Consider the following 20,285-nt stretch of genomic DNA (forward strand, 5'->3'; position numbering starts at 1 on the left):
TGGATTTAGGTGAAGCACATTAAAGTTTAAAACTCACTTCTGAAAGGATCAACCAGAGCAGCAGACGGAATAAAACGGATAAGGAATAAAAACGGAGAAAAATAAAACGCTGAAATTTAGAAAAAATGGAAAAAGTGTTTGTTTTCATTTGCATTTCTTTGTGTGGGAGGTTTTCATGCTAAATGTTGTTGTTGTTGTTGTTTACATGTTACTCACAGTTAAACACAGACTGAGCTGCTGTCGTGTGTGTGTGTGTGTGTGTGTGTGTAACTGTGATGTGTGTTTCTCCCCACAGACACACACGCCAGCCTGCGCCGCCCCTGCTGCACGCATCACGCCACACACACACACCGCCGCAGTCGGGCTGTTTGGCAGCTTTAGGTGAGTTCTTATATTTGATGTTTAGGTGGAATGAAGCTGAAGGAGCTGAGAGTTTGTGCTGGATGAGTTTGGATCAGAGTGAAACCTGCGGGAACGCGGCTCACTTTGAGTTTAGATCCAATCTGTGGGAGTCATGACACCGGAATCAAACTTTATAAAATGTTCTTTTTAAACACGAGATGGACTTTAGGAAGAATCCACGCCTCTGCCTGAGGACCGAGGTCAAGGGTCAAACTCTGTGCTTATTGTTTACGTCTGTACATTACTGCTTTAAATGTTAAACTCTTTGTGACTTGACTTGGTTGTCACTTGGTTGGTTCCTCTGAAATCTCCCTCATCTGCATCCCGGAGCTCATTTACATTAAACACTGATTCTGTCGCAAAACAAAACGTTCAGATTGACTCAGAACTGAAGTCTCTGATTGAAGATGTGAATGTTTATTGTTTGTCGTTCTTGGAGCCACAGAATTGTACGCAGTGTTGAGTGCACGTAACCATGGTGATTGTTTTAGTATGCGTCGGGCATTTGGTCGGACAGTCTGTCGTCTTGTTAGCGTCGTGATTGATGATGCAGTGTCTTCGCTCGATGGCGTCTTCCCATAAACGGACTGATTAGGGTGTGTGTGTGTGTGTGTGTTCAGTGTTTTGAGTCGCGATGCCTCATGTACAGAGGAAACGACTGCAGTGTAAAGTCTTAGAGACCTGCTGTCCTCTCGGCGCTGGGCGAGGTTGAGCATGGACAGTAGAGGACGGAGGCGAGGAGCGGCGGTGACAGGCGGCCCCGCGGGACGGCCCGAGCCAGATGGCCGGCCAGATGCAGGTCCGCTGTGACCTTGGAAGCATCTGAAGGTAAAACCGGCCCGATGTCTCAGAACGAGCGCTGACGGGGGAGCGGGCGGCCCGTTTGTGTTTGGTGACGAGCCCCGGCTGAGCTGTAGGGACGACACGGGGACGCTTTAGTGCCACGGGCCGGGACGCCGCCGCCGCCGCGCAGCTCAGTTTAGTTTGTCTGCTCTGTGTGTGTGTGTGTGTGAGGTTTGTTGTTCCTCCCTCCGTGTGTGTCGGGAGCTTCAGGATGGGGTTCTGTGTCTGTGTGACGGATTTGTCGAAGCACTTTTTTCCGTCGTTTACCTTTTCTGGTCGTCTCTCTGCGGTTGGTCTTTGGTTGCTCTGTTGTGTTTGGCTTCCCGAGGCGGAGGAACTGCCGACTATCAGAAGTCAACATCCTGCCGCCTGCGCCCTGAAAGACCAGAGCCTTCACGCTCACTTCCTGTTCTGTCACGCAAAGAGATTTCACACCAACTAACAAAATCCACTAAGACCTGCTGATGGACGGAACGCCAGCGTGAGCCACAAAGAGAGACTGAGTCTGACTGAACGTTCTCACGAACTGATTAGATGTTTACGGGGAAAAAGTCGTCGGACCTGAATTTCATGACTGTGCGTGTGTGTGTTCAGTTGAGTTACAGGCCTGCACAAGTCTCTCTCTGTGTGTGTGTGTGTGTGTGTGTGTGTGTGGCAGATTGAGCTGAGATCTGTGCTCATTCTCATGTTGTTCTGTCCTTTATCATCATTTAGTACATTTCTGGCCTTCATATGCAGATGAGCTGAGTCGTCCCTGGGCCCTCAGACTGAGGCTTAATTAAATCAGCTACTCAGACGTTTCACAGGGTCACATGGGCCAAACAGTCGCCGGCGTCGTCGGTATCATCCTGACGCAACCGGGGCCTCAGACTGCCTCAGCGCCTGAAGCTGCTCAGGCCTCCAGGGTTTACAGCTCAACCAGAGGAGGGGAGGGGAGGGGAGGAGGAGGAGGGGGGAGGGGGGGGTGGGTGAGAAACCAGAGGAGGTGTGGGAGGGTAGAGGTGTCAGCCGTATAATTGGGGTGAGGAGATCTCTGGGGTGGATAGAGCGGCGCTTTATTAAGACCACTGAAGTCTGATGTGTCTGTGCGGCCGCCAGGCTCTCTCTCTCTCTCTCTCTCTCTCTCTCTCTCTCTGTCTCTCTGTCTCTCTGTCTCTCTCTCTCTCTCTCTCTCTCTCTCTCTCTCTCTCTCCGCCGCAGCAGCCTCACACCCACGCCTGCGGGCCAATCTGCCACTTCCACAAGAGACTCTGTAACAACAAAGGGATGAAGGGCAAAGTCCTCAAGCTCCCTCAGTCCCAGATAAGACAAAAGAGCCCATTACTTGAGGAGCACTGATGGGGAAGCGGCGCTGCGACTCTGCCTTTTCTGATTTGATTGCCGGCGAACGGTTTCAGCCTCCTGAGCGACGCCGGTATCACTTATCCTCAGCAGCGTCCTCTTGAATCACGGGACGCTATGGATTCCGTGAGTCATTAGCCGTGAATGGTTTTAATAGAGCGACCGCGGCTAACGACCCGCTGATAGCATCACGCCGTCGGCTTCAGTCCCCGTTCGCTTTGACTGGCAGTGACAGGAACTCAATCCTCCGGTTCTTGCAATCGCTGCGACGCCACGTACAGCAGGAGGAGGAAGAGGAAGGTGGAGAGGAGGTGCGGCAGGAAAAACACAACCAGGGTGCAGAAAGAATGAAAGATAGTAAAGTTTAAAACACGATGTGATGCTCTGAGCGACGGCTGGAGTAGAGAGCTCTCACGATGATGGACGTTTCTAGAAACTGAGTTAACTTCGAGCGATGACACAGGAACAAGGCGACGTCTGTCATCTTCGCCTCGCTCCCGCTGCACAGACTCATCAAAGTGCTGCTGCACCGAGTGACTCGCTTGTTTCCACCTTAGCCTGAATAAGCTTAGCCTGATTTAAGACTTAGTCCGAGCGTCGTACGACCAGGTAAACACGCCACCGTCCCTCCAATCGCAGACCTCTAACTACTTGATGTTCGGACCGCGAAGAAGAAGGAACGCAAGTGTAAAAGATTGAATAAAGGCGTCGCCATGGTTTCCCCTCGTTCCCTTCCTCGCCCGTTTGCCTGAAAGACGACGTCGTCCTTATCACCAAATTAATTCTGTAATTAAAAAAGAAATAAAACAAATCTCAGGTTTGTAATTACCGCACGCCGCAGCTGTGAAGAAGAAGAGTTGGACTCGTAGAATAAAGGTTAAACTCATCACAAAAGTTTAAATTTAGATAAGGAAGGAAAGGAAAAATCTGTAAACCGTCTCCATCTTTGTCTCTGCAGTAATGACAATCGGCCCGTCGCCTCCAAATAAAGTCAACCCTCGCGTTTCCCCTCTCTTCTTCCTGTAGCAGACTGAGATGATGCAGACTTGATAGCCGTGTTTAGATTTAGCATTCACGGAAGCGTCGCGACGAGCCGCCGAAGGTTTGATCCCCGACGAGAATCTGAAGAAGCAACCAAAGGAACACGGATTACATAATTACAGCAAAACGTGCGGGAAAGGAAAAGGAGCTAAAAACGGATCAGACTGGAATCGTTCCTCTTCCCGCTCACGACTTCCCCCCTGATTGATCTTATCACGGCGAGGAGCTTTAACTGCTTACTTCTTCCTCTTCTTCTTCTTCTTCTTCTTCTTCTCTACTCGGGAAGCGCAGGAGTGTGACTGTTGAAGTTGCGATATTGCGGTAATTAAAACTTTTCAGATGTGAGCCTCTTCCTCTTCCTCGTCTTCCAAAAGCGTCTCTGCGCTCTGTTTTTATGAATGACACACCAAAGACTCTGGGTTGAAGAAGCGTTGAGGCATTTATGAGGAGAACGCCGCTGCCTCCCCAGGTTCTCTGCTGCAAATTGGTTTCTGTGGAAGAGGAGGAAAAAGGAGGCTGGAGGCTTCTCCTCTTCCTCAGTGGCTTGTTAATCTCCTCCGGCTGTGGCCAGAGTATTTAATACAGCGGTCACCGGCGGCCCCTCGCTCCCCTCCGTCCTGCTGGGACCGGCTAATCCTCTGCCCGGTCACGGTGGAGAGATTGCCGGCTCCTTTCAAAGCCATCCTTTTTTTTTTGCCGACTAGACTTCAAAGTCGCAGGGGATTGCAGTAGCTGGACGAGGCGGGAGGAAACGAAGTCCGCCGCCAGCACGCCGCACCTCCTCCCGAGGCCTCTCCTGAGGGATTTGTGGGATCATGGGAGAAGCTTTGTTGTTTGGGGAGACGAGGTAAAGGCAGAGTCTGAGGTCCGGGCGATAGCAGGTTACTTGTGACTGTCCTTCCTGTGATCAGAGTGTCCGTGCTGAGGTTGAGGAAGACGACGAGAAGCTTCACCTGCATGTTCGGCTCTGTGATCTGTTGTGATTTTAGCTTTTAACTTTTTTTGTCTTGTTTGTTCTTCACATATTGAAAATGTATGAACAAATTTGTAAAGTTTGTTGCGTTCCCATTCTGCATTCAGTCTCTATCACTGATTCCTTCTTAACCTTTGTGTTCTCCTGATGAAGGTCACCTCATGATGATGTGATGAGAGCATCAACATGGAACAGAAACATGAGTCATCACGATTTCTCTTTCCGTCTCTTATCGACAAACATCCTGATGCTTTAAAACGTTTCTTGGCTTGGATGGAAACTCAGTCTGGTGTTCCTCAGACATTCTGCCAAGTCCTCAGCGAGTGAGAGAGACTGAGACTCTGTGACCCTGCGTTACTTTGACTCCTTCTCTTACCTTCACCTGTTCTGAGGAAAAGTTTCTTCACTTTCCAAACTCTCTTTTCTACCTGGTCTCTTATCTGGGACTAATTGTGTCGTGTAGTTTTCAGTCTGAAGGTTATTCAAGCGAATTCTTTGGATTTGGGGCTCCGTCATTAGCCGGGCCAGACGCGGCGCTCCGGCGTCTTGTGCCAGAACAGAAACGTCCTCAGATACTCTTCGCCGCTCAGATTCCCCCTGTTCATATCGAGAGAAGATGGAGATTCTTTGATGAATAGAATTTAGTGAGCATATGGAGGTTTAGTGTTGGCTGTGGTGGCACATTTCTGCCTGCTGAGCCTGATTCAGACTCTTCATGTCGGTCTGAGTATGTTTTTTTTTAGAGCAAAGCATCTTGTTATTAATTAGCTTCATGTGATTCCTGCCTCAGTTGGACTTCTTCTCTGAGGAAAGGCGTCCCTCTCATGTTGACGGGTCAGGTTGGCGCGATTGTTGACGAAGGCTTTGATTATAAATCCGTTTGTTCTCTGAATGAAAGGTCGATTCTGTTTGCCATTCCCGCTGAGAGGCGGTCAGGAGCCGTCGCACGTACCGACCCGTGTTCCCCGCTAATGTTCAGTCTCACCACTTAAATACGCCTAATCAAGTCTCTTAATTGCTTCGACAATTGAAAGCGTTCACTCTTGATTAAAATAACACATGATTGCAGGTTCCTGGGAAATGGAAATTGGCCGCCGCACTCATTCCACAGATAAAACATCTGCATATGCAACGCTTTAATTAGCGTAAGTGGACTCTGGCGGTATTGGGATTGGACCTTGTTCGCCTTCTTGATGGACTGAAAGCATGCAGTCAATAAGCAGTGATTTTCACACACACACACACACACACACACACACACACACACACACACACACACACACACACACACACACACACACAGGCTGCCATCTGAGTGTGACATGTCAATAAGCTGTTTAAAAGCTTCTACCCTGGTTGATCCCCCTAAAGGTTAGTTAGTTAGTTTAACTGCAGGAGGAGGATTATGTCGTTAACTATGGCTGCCTTAGCGTCACACCTGCTTTATCCTCTGCCATTCAGCTTCAGCTCCTTACTTCTATTGACCTGAAATACATTTTAGATAACAAAGTGTACAACAAATGCTTCTGTTGTCTTTGGTTCAAAGCTGTCAGGGGTCTCCGTCTCCAGAAACTAGACGATGTGGAGAGCAGACATCGTGGATCCAAACTGTGTATTGTGCTTGTCAGTATTTTGTGGTAGATGTGTACGTGTAACTTTTTCGGTCCGGAGAAAATCCTTGTTTGTGTCTCAGTTGATGCATCAGTCAGAGTAAATACTGCAGCAGTGGGTTCAGTCTGTTGTGTTCTAATCTCATCTGCCATCAGGCGTGGGAGACGAGCCTGAGGATTGATCGTATCGAGCGCGTTGCTCGTGGTTAATGGGCACAGTTGATGTTGGTATGTGGTTATTGACCTGCAGCGTTGGGCGTAATGCAGAGCCTCCAGTCTGATGGATCCTACAGACAGGAAACCAGGACTGGCTAATTTCCTTTGTTTATAACCGAACAGTCTGTTTGTTTGTCGCCTCGTCCGTCCCTGAGAAAGAGCTGAGTGGATTCAGTTGCAGTCTCAGGTCTCAGGTGGGTTTTGATTCCTCTCCTCCTCCCCCTCACTCACTCACTCTGGGTGGCTGTTTGGGGACTGAAACCAAACAGTTTTCCAGTCGGATGTGTTTTCTAGCTGATCTCCCGCTGTGACTGAGGCAGAGCCGGTGTCTTTATGTCCCACAGGCTGATCATATTTCTTATAATTGATGTTTACACATTCCCGGCGTAGGGCATTAAGGAAGATTGCTGTATTAATTGGCAACGTTTGCTATCTAAACATGTAATTGCGAGCTGTTTGCAGGAACATAAATGTGCTCGGCTCGGGTTTAATGGAGTTTGTTTATTGAGACGCCGGACGCTTCTGCTGACAAATTAAAAGCTTCAAATTGATGCTTTTAAGGAATCAATGTGGTCTTTTTTCTTTTCTATTTGGCGGAGGAACTCGTTGACCTCTTGTGCTGATGCTCTCTGGTACGGGGGAGGATAGAGTTACATAGAGTTACAGTGATGGTCCGTATGATCAGAACTTGATTAATGGAATTTAATATAAATTCTATGTTAGTTTGTTGTGGATTGAGCCAGAGGAACATCGCCTCTCCTCTCACTGCACAGAGGGGCATAGAGGGGCATTATGGACAGAGTCAGTGGTCTTATTTGCGTTGCTGGATGAAAATCAAGAATTTGTCGCATATGGGAATAAATACTGGGACGTTTCCCCCGCATTGTTTGGATCAGAAGTTTATGCCTGTTGATGATGATGATGATGATGATGAAGTCTTCCTGCGTTTGCACACTAGCCTCTCTCTTGGCGTATCCAATCCCCTTCATGCGTCACGTGTTGATGTTAACATGCCACAGAAGTGAACATCCGATCCTGAAGGAATCTCAGGTTTTGTCTTTGTGGACGCAGGCGTCAAACGTTACAACAAACAATCTGAACAAACGGCTGCTATTTAGAATAATAAACATGGAGGGGAAATCACAGGACCGCACGTCTCCTGGGACACACACACACACGCACACGCACACACACACACACACACACACACACACACACACACACACACACACACACACACACACAGATGCATAATCTGCTGGGTTCTGGCACAATGCTTGACTAAATGAAGCCAGAGAGATGAAACAGTGAACAGTGCGGCAGTCACAGGGCAGCGGGGACACGTGGTGCAGGAATGAGACCTGATGGAATTACACGCAGTGCTGCATTCTGGCAGGCTGGGGAGGGGGCGGGGCTTCTCCCCACAGGTGAGTTTGAGGCCTCAGCAGTGCAATGAAACACGGCAACATTTTTACAATTCAAATGCATGCAGATGCCTTCTGATCCTGTGGGGCGGCGCTCCTCAGCAGAGCAGGAAGCTTTAAATAACCTTTCAAAATAAGCCCCACCTCTTTATTTCTGAGGGCCCTTTCAGTAAATTGTCTTGGTGCCTTTTTTTCCTCTGAACATTCTTGAGTTTACGCCTCCCTCCCGCCTCTTAACACCTTGTGATGGATGACATCTGTGTAAAGGCCGACACAGATGGCCACGCCCACTAAATCTCTCCCTGGCCCAGGACACTGAACGCCCCCCCCCCCCCCCATTTTCTATAATGTAGAACCCTTCATACCTACACATTCATACACTCTCTCTCACACACACACACACACACACACACACACACACACACACACACACACACACACACACACACACACACACACACACACACACACACACTCCTCATCCCTTTCCCAGCGGGCTTTGCCTCCTGCACTCAATATCCAATTTCTTCCCCAGTTGTGAAATGCTCTCTCGCTGTCGAACACACACTTTTGAGTGGGGTTGATGGGTGGAGAGGGGGGGCGTGAAGGGGTTAAGCGCACTCCTGGTAAGCATGTGTCTCTGGGATGGGGGGGGCGGACGTGACAAGAGCAGGAGGCGAGGATGAAGCGGTTGCGAGGGTGAAGGAGGCGATTACCGAGCGGCGACTCGGAAGGAATTGGAAGAGGGAAGCTGAAGTTGATACCATGTTTGCCATTATTTCCAATCGTACCTTCTCCCTCCTCTTGCAGTCTCTCACCCTTCCCCCGTTATTTGCTCTCTCTCTCTCTCCGCTCTTCGCCGTTCCTTCTCTCACTTCACCCTGCGCCTCCTTCAAGCAGAGCGGCGATCGGAGGACACAGAATGCCAATGATCCAATCTCATCCCTATGCATAGGACTTTGAGCTCTCTCTCTCCCTCCCTCCTCCCTCTTCCCTCCCTCCCTCCTCCCTCCTCCCTCCCATCACTCAATACCACACCTCCTCTTTTTACCTCTTTGTTTCACACGTTTTGTTTAGCTTTTAAGTCTCTTCTCTTCTTCTCCGGCTGCCTCGCCAACCGTAAAGTGGGAAAAAGAAGGTAGACATGGCATCAGAGGGAAAAGGCTGGCTAAGCTTTCTAGAGCCGTCACGGAGCGCCGTTCCCCCGTCGTAATTACTGCTGAAACAAGCAGCTCTGGGAAGTTTGGGCGCCGGCGGACCCGTCATCACTGACAATCTACGGGCCTTTATCTGCCCGAAGATGAGAGGAAGGGCTGAGGTGATTGGCTGCAGGAGCTGGAGGAGGAAAGAAAGGTGAGATCAGAGGAGGAGAGAGGCGAGCGAGTGGAGGTCTTTTTATATACACACACATACATACATACATACATACATACATATATCTGTACTTATATAAGCTGCAGCTGAGGCCTGTTTCAAATCCAGAAACGCTCAAAACTGTCAAACCACCATCTTGGTTTCTCTCAGAGTGTGAAACCCTCACGGCGGCCCGTTAAGGACTCTCTCCCTGAGGTGCTGGGCCGGCGCTCGGCTGCTCGCCTCCTCGTGTCGGCACGGGCGGCGGATTGTTTGCGCCCTTCGGATCAACTCGTCAACACTTTGAACACTTCTGAGCTCCGGGAGTCTCTGCATCCACAACAAACTTTCTCCTTCGTCCGTCAGTCATTCACCGACGCACCGCAGCACCCAGAGACTCGTCCTGGTGTCAAGGACACCACTTAAGGCTTTAGAGGCTTTAGCGGCTTTGTATTCTTTTACCTGAATGTACTTTTTGACAGCAATCTAGCGGTTCTATCCGGTAGAGATATGGAGTTTTAAAAGGAGCCGTCCAACACAGAAACGTCTTCTCCTCGCCCTTCTGGATACTTCCTGTTTCTAATCGTGCCTCACAAACGACCTCCTAGTTCAGACACGTCTTGCTTCAGAGGTGTGCAGCCTGAATGTCCGACTCTTCGGCGATTGTACGCATGATATTAACTTCCCTACCAGTGGTCAGAAGGAACAATGAGGCCCGACTGAGCTCAGTGATGTTGTTGTGTGTATCCTGCCCTAACTGACAACTACATGCAGCTGCAGCGCCTGCATCACAATGCTGCGGTTCACTGCCCAGACGGATGCATTAAACTAGAGGCTCCTCCTCTCCTCCACCGGCCCATAACTCAATCACCACTCTGCATTCCTTTCCGATGTTACGAGGTATAATTGGGTAAACGGACCGGGCGCCATTAAAGACAGATCTGAAAATCCTCCGCTCTGATTGTGTTTTCTCTGAGAGAGAGGGAGAGAGAGAGAGGGAGAGAGGGAGAGAGAGAGAGCAAGAGAGCTGGACGCGGTGGGAGGATTATTTTTCTTTCAGGTTGTTATACTTAGGAGTTCCAGCAGAATAATCCCCACTCAGACCAGGAGCACGCCGTCTCAGAGGCAAAACCTCCACGGGGAGTCGCCGCGGTGTTCCACGAATGCTGCAGCTCGTCTGTTTGCCAAGTTCAACAAGTCAGCCGCCCTTCCTCTTCCTCCTCTCTGGCTGCTCTTCCCCTTCAGCCTTTTCTTTCTCTCTGCATGCTGCTCCATCTCCCCCCCTGCCACCGCGCTCGCTCCTCTTCTCCCCTTTCAAATGGTAATGACTCTGAGCCACGCCGGAGCTCCTCAGTCAGACGTGAAGCCTCCCGCTCACAGAGACTTTACGGACGCTCATGCAGAGTTCTGAAGGTTCGGCCCAGCGGGCTCTGTGAGTTTTTATCCTTGCGGTTGAGCCGTTCTGGCCACAGACCCAGCAGCTCGCCACGCTGCACCACGGCTCTATGGCTATTGTTATTATGAATAATGGAAGCAAATCCAATCTCTGAGCCCCCTTTGTACCCCCCTGCTCCCCAAAGACCGCTGATCATCCTCGGCGATGGCCCGGCTTTGGCTTTGCGTGCTGACAACCGGCCAGACCGCGAGAGAATGAACAAACCAAACGCGCCTCTTGAGCAACACTAAGCGCTCCCATCCTCGCTGCTCCTCCTCCTCGCTGCTCCTCCTCCTCCTCTGAGCGCGTCTAACTGCAGCACAGACAAACGCCATCAAACGCGATGCTCCGGCTCGTCTGCTCTTTTGATTCGCTCCTTTCGTTCATGATCACACAAACTGCAGCGTGGAAAGGATCTGGAATTTGCATACGAGCATCTTCTTTAGCTGCAGAAGCCTCTCTGATTGATCCAACCACTTGAAAGAGCCAAATGATGCACAGCTGACGTGTAGATATCTGCTCTTTGCTTCTTTCCACTTCCTCCTCTTGTTCTTCTCAATGCCAGACCCCCATAGTCAGCTGATGAGGGGGAGGGGGGGAGGGGGGAGAGAGAGACAGACGCATGTGATGTCCCCACCGGTCTCTCTTCACCCGCTGGCTTGCCTGGCAGTGAATTTACAGATCTCACTTTGAAGGCTTTAGGCTCGTGGATACTCCAGAATAACACACAGATACAGGATAAGAGTGAAGAACCGGACCGGACACGGTTGGAGGAACGGGTCGGGCTCTGGGCCACGGTAGGAGCGGTGGACTCGCTGGCTTAGAGGCTCAATCCCCCCTCCTGACCCCCCCCATCACTCACTGAGGCAGTATTTCGTAAACAAGTCTTTCTGTGTCTTTGCCCTTGACCAAGGCCCCAGACTGTGGACCTGGAGTTTCTCCCCTGACGCTGCTCTGTTGTTTCCTCAGGATGTAATGGTGGAAGGCAGAAGCAAAGTCTGAGTCCACCAACTAAGCTAAAGGTTAACATGAGCAGAAAGGGACTAGAAACAGTGAATCACTCCGTGTTTCATTGATTTGGACGTTGGTGCAGACGTGTTGTCACTCTGAAACCGTCTCTACATGTCTCCAGCTGCGTCCAGTCCTAAACCTCCTTCCTGTTCTCCACGGTTCTCCAAAGTCGGTGCTTTACCATCAGGCTTTAGATGGCATCAGGTCTCTGCAGTCTTACGTTCAGACCTCAGGCAGGACATGATGGAGGTATGAATAGAAATACGTGGAGTAATTACATCAAATGAGTTTCGAGTTTTTCTCTTCAAAGCCGCACTTAAAGAATCAAAGCAGCCTTCGAATGATGTCATCGATCCTGACCTTGAGGTGGAACACGGTTTTAGATCTGAGAACGTGTCTGCGTTTGTGCCTCAGATGATTAAATAGATATTTCTCATATTTCATAGTTATTAAATATTACTGCGTCCTTGATTGCTGAGGGTTTCTGATGGCTTCCAGATGCTTCACACACACACACACACACACACACACACACACACACACACACACACACACACACACACACACACACACACACACACACTCTCTCTCTCTCCTCTGAGGCTCTGAGGAGAGAGAGAGAGATTAATTAAAGAAAAGGACAAACCTGCCTATGCTGCTATCGATCGGTTACTAGATTCTTCGCCAACATGCACGCCGTCCTGTTGTCATGACGTCATATTGTGCAGTGTTTGTGTGACTTTTGTATCTGAGTTTTAGATCCGCAGCTATTAAACTCCTGAATAGTTTCCCTGTACTTGTGAGGAGTTTGTGCAGGAAGTCAGAAGGACAGCAGCTCAGTGTTTACCCCGACAAACTGGGTTCAGAGGAAGCGGCGGTCGGCGAGTTCAGCGAGACTCCACGACCATCTGGCCCTCGCCGTGTCAGCGACCCTCGCTCGCTGATCGGCTGCAGAATTATTCTTTAAATAACCGAGCTCTTTATCAGCCGACCCTTCTCTGAACCTCACAGCTCGAGGAGGAGGAGGAGGAACGCTCGGTGGTAAACAGGGAACAGTTAGCTTGATTGCGGCTGAGCGCCGGTGTCGGCGTGCGTGCGCGCGTTCCCGTTGATTGTGTGTGCGCGAGCCTGATTGTTGGTGATTTATGTGAATTAGTGAGTGAGGGATGAGGTGAGGCAGCAAATAGAGCAGACGGGAGTCGCTCCGACTGCCAAGTTTGTCGCTCAGCACTTCATGTACAGAGTCGACTGACGCTCCTCTGCGTTTCTCTCTTTTTCCTTCAGGCCCTACTTGTTTTTTTTGTAACAGTGCAGCAAACAGGCATTCATCAGGAGAGCTCCTCTCAGCTCAGGCCCTGCCCGGGTTGGCACCTCCTCTAAACCAACCCCCTCTCGCCCCAGAGCTCTTCATTACTCTCTAACAAGCCTCTCCAGCTGAGAGTCGTTGCTCGTTCTGGCAGTTTCAGGTGTTTCTCGATAATTAAAGTGCGGGGTTAAGCTGCGCTAGCTCGCCTCTTAGCTGTTTACTCTTCCTGTTGTGAGTGGGGGGGGAGGCAGGGAGGCAGGGATGGGTGTTCTGGTTCACCGTAAACACGCGTGCATATGTGGCTCAGCTCCTCCCAGGGCGTTAAAGCTTCTGTCACCGCTGCTCTGTGTCAACACATGACACCACGCTTCCTCCAGGCCGGTGATCACAATCCTGGCATCAACCACACATGCCTCCATCCCCCAGCCCCCCTCCCCCCCACCAGCTTCCCTCTTCTCCGTCACCCTGTTTCTTATTCACTCAGTCATTACTGGTGTGTAAATAAGTCATGCAGGATCAATCAGCTGAGTCGTGGCCAGGAGGGAGGCTGCAGTCGTCTGTAACTCCAGTGCGGCTGCTTTGTTTGTCATATTTCCTCTGAGATCACCACACACACACACACACACACACACACACAGCCTCCCAGTGGAGTTGGCTCTTAATTGAATGCTGCGTTGAAGTAAACGGTTCATAATTCATGGCCGTCTCTCGTCTCTACACCGCCCGGTTTTGTGGAACACTAAATTCATCCGCTTGTTGTTTTCCTGCGCCTGTTCGTCTCAATCTGCCCGTTTGTTCCTCTGCCTCCTACGTTTTGTCCTTGTCCTTCTCTCCTCTTCATCTCTTTCATCCCTCCTCCCTGCCTCACTAAAGCTTAATTGACTTTTCATTGACACGAGCTGTAATCGGCTCTTAATCACCGTTTTGCATCGTGTTTTGATATTCAAATGTGTGTCGCCGGCTCAGGGAGCGGAGCCTCTTCATCGCTCTGCTGTCATTCAGCCGAGGGAAGCGTTTCAATATTGATACGCCGTGCTGCCTCTCCTCTTTGGTCTTGTATCCGGGGCGAACGTGAGGCAGGATCCCGTCTGAACACAGATTCACTCTGTGGCCTTTTGTCTCCAGCACTGCTGAGACTTTCAAAGCTTTTTAGAAGATCAATCAACCTGAGAGCAACAAACTGGCTGCTGATTATTCAAGAATTAAAACCATTCAAGATATTTTACTACATCCTTTTTGTCCAAACTGTCACTGCTATTGAGTTTTTCTTAATGGTTGGGATGTTTGAGATATCTGGTGTTGGTTGAACACGTCTGTAGGTCTGTGAATGGATCTGAACACGCTAGAGCTGTAAAAGCTCCACTGATAAGTTTAGTTAGATACCTCTGACCTTTGACCTGTATGTATGTCGTCATGGATCTCTCTCCTATAGTTACTGTGACCTTTGACCTTGAACCCTCTGTATGTTGTCATGGATCTCTATCCTATAGTAACTGTGACCTTTGACCCGGAACCCTCAGTATGTTGTCATGGATCTCTATCCTATAGTAACTCTGACCTTTGACCCTGAGCCCTGTGTATGTTGTCATGGATCTCTATCCTATAGTAACTCTGACCTTTGACCTGGAACCCTCAGTATGTTGTCATGGATCTCTATCCTATAGTAACTCTGACCTTTGACCCTGAACCCTCTGTATGTTGTCATGGATCTCTATCCTATAGTAACCTCCGGGTGCCGTCTCTCCTCAGTCTGCAGCTGGTGTGTTGTTGCTCTATGACGTGAAGCTCTACGTAGCGCTGCTTCTGATGTTGAGCTGTAGAGTTGTGATGACATCATCAGGTCGTGGTCGTGTTTTCCAGCTGATGTAGTGTACAGAGATCAGCTCCGGGTCCCAGTGGCCTGTACAGCAGCAGCAGAGATGATTTGAAGTCATAATTGCCTCACATTCACCCAGAATTAATCACACGGGGCGAGTGGAATGGAAAATGAATCCTCCTGCTGTGGTGAACAGAACGTTTTCAGCTCTGATCCACAGAGGGTTTAGGGGCGGGCGGGGCATTCTTAATAAGTTTTGAAAGAAGGTGTTCAACCGTAGCTTATGTACAAGAGTTCTGCTGAATGACTAAATGAGGCGAGGTGGGAGAGCGAGGAGCGGGCGGAGGGGCGGCGGCAGGAAGCTGTCGAGAACGCGATAACTCTGAAGACTTCAGGTGGCTCCACGTGAAGGAGCGGCGGAGGAGGAGTGATTTCACATTCATTCCCCGGCTGGATGAGTGAAAAGAGCGGACGGGGGTAACGAAACCTGTCCAAGGACGGCAGAGCGGCGTCGCTTACACGCCGTCACGCTTTGCCTTTATGTCACAATTTGTTTGGAGCTGGTCGGGGGCCGGTTCCTCTCCCGACGCCTCCCCCCGCAGCCGCAGAGCCGCTGAGTGTCACTCATGATCATTCATCCGCCGGGGAGGGGAGGGAGAGAGGACGAACTGAAAGACAGTGACAGACAACGACCGAGCGGGAATAAAGGCGGGCGGTCGATGACGGAATAACAACATAAAGAGAGACGGGGGAGTGAAAGCGGAGGGAGGGAGACAAAGCGGAAGATACTCATGCATGCTACTGCTGATCTCCTGTGGCGTTCTGTCTGAAGTGAGGAACGGCTACAAAGCTGCCGAGCTGCAGAACGTCGAGGGATCGAGCGTGTTTGCCTTCCCGGAGAAGCGCGGAGAACAACAAACCCGTCCAGACGTCTGCGTGTTTATCGATGTCTCAAAAAGGCACGGAGGCCGAGCCGCTGAACTCCACAGCTCCAGAAAGTAGAAGATAAACTTTGGTCGATCTGATGGCGTCTGTAGACGACGCACGCACTCCTTCTCCTCCTGCGCCCGTAGCAAAGAGCGTGGGAACTACTTTCAGAGCCGCGAGTGGAGGCGTTACTCTGACCTTGACTCATCGACCGGTGCTGCAACCAAACAAGCTCACCTGCCAAACACTCGGCCATTTATAAACTCAACCTATTGATCGCATGAAGCGTCTGTGCTCAGCCTCTGCTGTGTTGTTTACGGGTAAAATGCTCGCACACACACACACAGTACAGACTGTAGCACCGGATGTTTGTTCACTGATCGCACAATTGAAAGATTTGTGAGATTTAATGAGAATTTAAGAGAATTCGATTAAATGTCTCACTCACTCTGACTCACTCACTCACTCTTTCCCACTGAGTCTCCCTCTATCTCACTCACTCACTCACTCACTCTCAGACTCTCTCACTCACTCACTCACTCACTCAGTCTCACTCTCACTCTCACTAACTCACTCACTCACTCACTCACTCACTCTCAGACTCTCTCGCTCACACTCTCACTCTCTCTCTCACACATACACACTCTCACTCACTCAGTCTCACTCTCGTTTACTCACTCACTCACTCTCTCTCACTGAGTCTCCCTCTATCTCACTCACTCACTCACTCACTCTCAGACTCTCTCACTCACTCTCACTCACTCACTCAGTCTCACTCTCACTAACTCACTAACACTCTCACTCACTCAGTCTCACTCTCACTCTCACTCACTCATTAGCTCTCAGACACTCTCACCTACATATTCACTCACTCTCTCTCTCTCACACACACTCTCACTCTCTCTCTCACACATACACACTCTCACTCACTCAGTATCACTCTCACTCTCACTCACTCATTAGCTCTCACACTCTCTCACCTACATATTCACTCCCACTCTCTCTCTCTCTCTCACACACTCTCTCTCTGTCTCTCTCTCTCACGCACACACTCTCACTCACTCCCATGTTGTGTTGAGTGACAGAATGAGCTCAGTGCAGCGTTCATGTCGGAGCTCTAAAGGTTAAGTTGTTGTAAACATGGACAGATTTCCCGCAGGTTAAACTTGGCGGTGCTGAGACTTTGCTACATTAAGTTCAGTCACGTCTGCTGACCAACTCTTCATTAACGATGCCCCATTATCTGAGCCTTCGCCCCTCTGAGGCCTCTAAACTGATAACGAGGTTTGCCGTGTAAAAGGCCACAGTGTTTTCGCCGCGGTCACGTCTCATTACAAAGCGCTGGGAAACTTGTTTACACTCCTTTGCGATTCTCTTATCAAGACGTGTTCCTGCACGCCGCCGCGCTCTGCTCTACGCCCTGCCACAAAGACGTAGGCGTGAGATTTCTGCATTAGCGGCTGCGTTCTGTACTTCCCTTCCTCTGCTCCCCGTGTTGGGACAGATCAATCTAGTTTCCGCACAATTGCACAGATTGTAATCTACTCCGACAAAAGAAGGGAGAAGGGGGGGAAGAAAGAAAGAAAGCAGAAGTTGAAATGGAGCCATTCATCAAAGAGTAAGTGGCATCAGAGACAGAGCTCAGGAATGTTTCGGCGTGAAAGAGGACGGAATGGAAATTGCCGCCGCAGAGGCGAACGAACCGCAGCTCGCTTCGGTTCACAGAAGTCGCCCGTTCCCCCCGCTCCTCCTCACGCCCATGTGACATTCGAGAGAGAGGTGTCTTGTCTGTTGCAGGGCTAATTAACATTCCGTGCCGTGCCAGCTGGAGATGCAGACCCTGGCCCGCGCTCGCTCGCTCGCTCGCCCGCCCATCCTCGCTCCTTTTTGTCGTTTTTGTCTGGGTTTGCACAGCCGGAGACACGCGGCGTGGGGGGCGGCTCTCTGTGAATCCTCCCTCGCCGCCCCGAGGTCTTTATAGTCTGACTGCGCGCACACACACACACGCACACACACACACACACACACACACACACACACACACACACACACACACACACACACACACACACAGTCCCTGCCAGTGTCGTCTGAAATGTTCCACTGCGGTCAGTCTATTTGCCGTCGCTGGAGGTGTCAGGCAGCGGTAACCATGGCGACAGTGTTTGGGCCTGAATTGTTGGAAGTGTCGCAGCCTGCAGGGCATCACAGATCTAACTACAAGAATCTGTGGGGCTCTGTGCACTTAGCTGGCCTTGTTGGGTTTGAGTCCCTTAGAAAAGTCTGGGGTGGAGACTCTCAGGGTCTCAGGCTCACAGGGTCTCAGGCTCTCAGGGTCTCAGGCTCCTCTGTTTGTCCGTTCTGACGCAGTAAACACAAACCCATCACATATCCGCTGTTTAACGCTCAGCCAGACGTAACAACAGAGGCCCGAGTCCTGATTCGTTTCCCGGTTGTCACTTTGTGATGCGCAATTAATCAAACTCTAATCAAAATTGCGATTCGCCAACGTCCGATTACCAAATGTCAAATGTCTGTGATTTAATTAAACATCCCGGTGTAAAGAGCGGCGCCATTAAAGCGGCGGAAGTCTGCCTGCAGGGGAGTCGAGCTATTTACGGTGTAAATGTTAGAGCGGCTTCACTGGAGGCAGTTTGTTTTTCAACACACCACTGGAGGGCAGCGTTGAGCTACACCGTCCAAATCTCGGTCGCAATATGTACGTGTGCTTTACTTAACTTTGTTTTGTTGAATTGGACTCATTGACGTTCACAGTGTTTAGTTGCCTTGGATACAGATGTATATCATTACAGGACGCCGTGGCTTTGTTTCGTCTCCCTCTTTCAGTCGTTTGACCAATTTCCTTCCTCCAGCACCGTCTGACGTGTTGACAGTTGACACCTAACTTAATTCCGAATTCTGCAGAAAAGGCAGAGCCACATCAAATAAAGCGTCCCGCCTGTCTGTGCGGCGGAGAGGAGCGCGTGTTTGCATGGTGATTTATTCATCAGCTGGGCTGCAGGGTGGACCGGCGCGGAGATGACAGAGCTGTGAGGCTTGTTATGCAGGGCCGACTCTCCAGACCCTGGAAACAATGAACGAGGAAAGACAGAGTGGCGTAGGGGGACGGGGGGACGGGGGGCGGCGGATCTCAGGACAACAGAGAGACGAGACGCCAGGATCCTCGACCAGCCGCCTCAGAATCTCCTGACTAATTGCGGCGTCTTCATCTCTCTGTGGCAGGCTGGTGGATGATGAAGCTCGGAGCGGTTTGCCTTTGACGTTTTGGGTCGCCTCCCTCGCTGTCAGCTCAAATAAAGCCGGCGCGCTCCTCTGCCGCGTTTACTTCCTGTGCCAGCGGCGTCTCTCACCACCGGCTGTTAAATTCCACTGACATTTGATCATCTTTGATATCCTTGATTGTGTTCTCCACCTCAGCTAAACCAACACAGCCTCCGGCTCTCTGCGGACCGCCGCTCCTGATCAATTCCTCAGCCCATCTGTCTGCCAGGCTCGCTCGCCGTAGGAGAGACCGGCCCTCGCTGCAGGAGTCTTCATTAAACCGTCTCCCCTCTCCTCCCCTCCTCTTCACATCCTCTCGCTCTCCCCAGGCCCCGGGCGAACTTAATGAGAAGATTCGATCAGCTGGCGCCCCCGCCTTCCTCGCCTCCGTCCTCTCATCCCCGCCGTCGTCTTCCTCCCCGATGTCGCCTCGACTCGAAGAGGAGCTGAGACACAGTCGGAGCTGGCCGCTGTTATTTCACTAACAACTGCGCCCCGGAGGGAAAAATGCTACGGCCGTAAATTTCTGGCTCTGCTGAAGTCGTTCTGGCAGTTGGCATCGCATATAATACACAATGTTTTCCCGGAGAGCCGCGCGTCGTAAATCGCAGTTTGCAGAGACGATTGTTAAGTACGTCTTGATTTAGCTCGCAAATGCCGAGACGCAAAACAAAACAGATATATGAGCAGGTTCTGGTGTCGTAACTTCACAGTCGGTAAAACGCAGCGCGGATCGCTCATCGTAAAAAAGTGACGTTTATGTGTTCGCAGCCTTAATATCCATTTTTATGCAAATCTGTGTTCTGCACGTTAGAGCGGTTTGTCGCCGCCTCATCCAGAGCAGAGCAGAGCAGAGCAGCAGCTTTCATACCCGCGAGGAGGCACTGACACCGGGTAAGGACAGTCAGGACTCCCCCTCCTGTCCTAGTCCTTTGCCCAGTCTGGGTGATGGGCTTTGTTTCAGCAAAGGTGGAAGTTCATTGGTTCTTTAGCATCGATACTTCAAAGATCAGAATCTGAGCGTCCACTCGGGTGTTTGTGATAAACAGGATATGGTCATTCTCTATCTGTCCGTCATGTTGTATTGAGTTGATGTTCCTCCCTCACCACAGTAACATGAAGAGGAAGTGATTCATGTTTATCCCTGATGTGATCGCTGCCTCACTGGACCGCTGTGCTGCTGCCCAAGATGGAGAGGAATCAATTACAGATTAATAATTTAGATAATGATTTTCAGGTCAGATGTTAAAGCAGCTGTTCCAGATAGTTTTGACGTTGACCAGGATCGACTCGTGCGAAGCCTCG

General features: G+C 50.5%; 1 protein-coding gene across 2 annotated transcripts in view; it reads left to right on the forward strand.

The window, feature by feature from the left end:
* The first annotated feature begins 294 nt into the window (after positions 1 to 294).
* The window catches only part of sema6cb (semaphorin 6Cb), a 106,104-nt gene continuing 86,113 nt past the window's right edge, over positions 295 to 20,285 (forward strand). For both annotated transcript variants that reach the window (XM_076138855.1, XM_076138857.1), the window contains exon 1: positions 295 to 381. The gene's annotated coding sequence lies outside the window, so the exon portion shown is untranslated. The remainder of the gene's footprint in view (positions 382 to 20,285) is intronic.

This window comes from Genypterus blacodes, unplaced genomic scaffold, assembly GCF_046128005.1.
Source record: "Genypterus blacodes isolate CSIRO-AG114 ecotype Tasmania unplaced genomic scaffold, CSIRO-AGI_Gbla_v1 ptg000412l_1, whole genome shotgun sequence".
In the NCBI taxonomy this organism is placed as follows: Eukaryota; Metazoa; Chordata; class Actinopteri; order Ophidiiformes; family Ophidiidae; genus Genypterus; species Genypterus blacodes.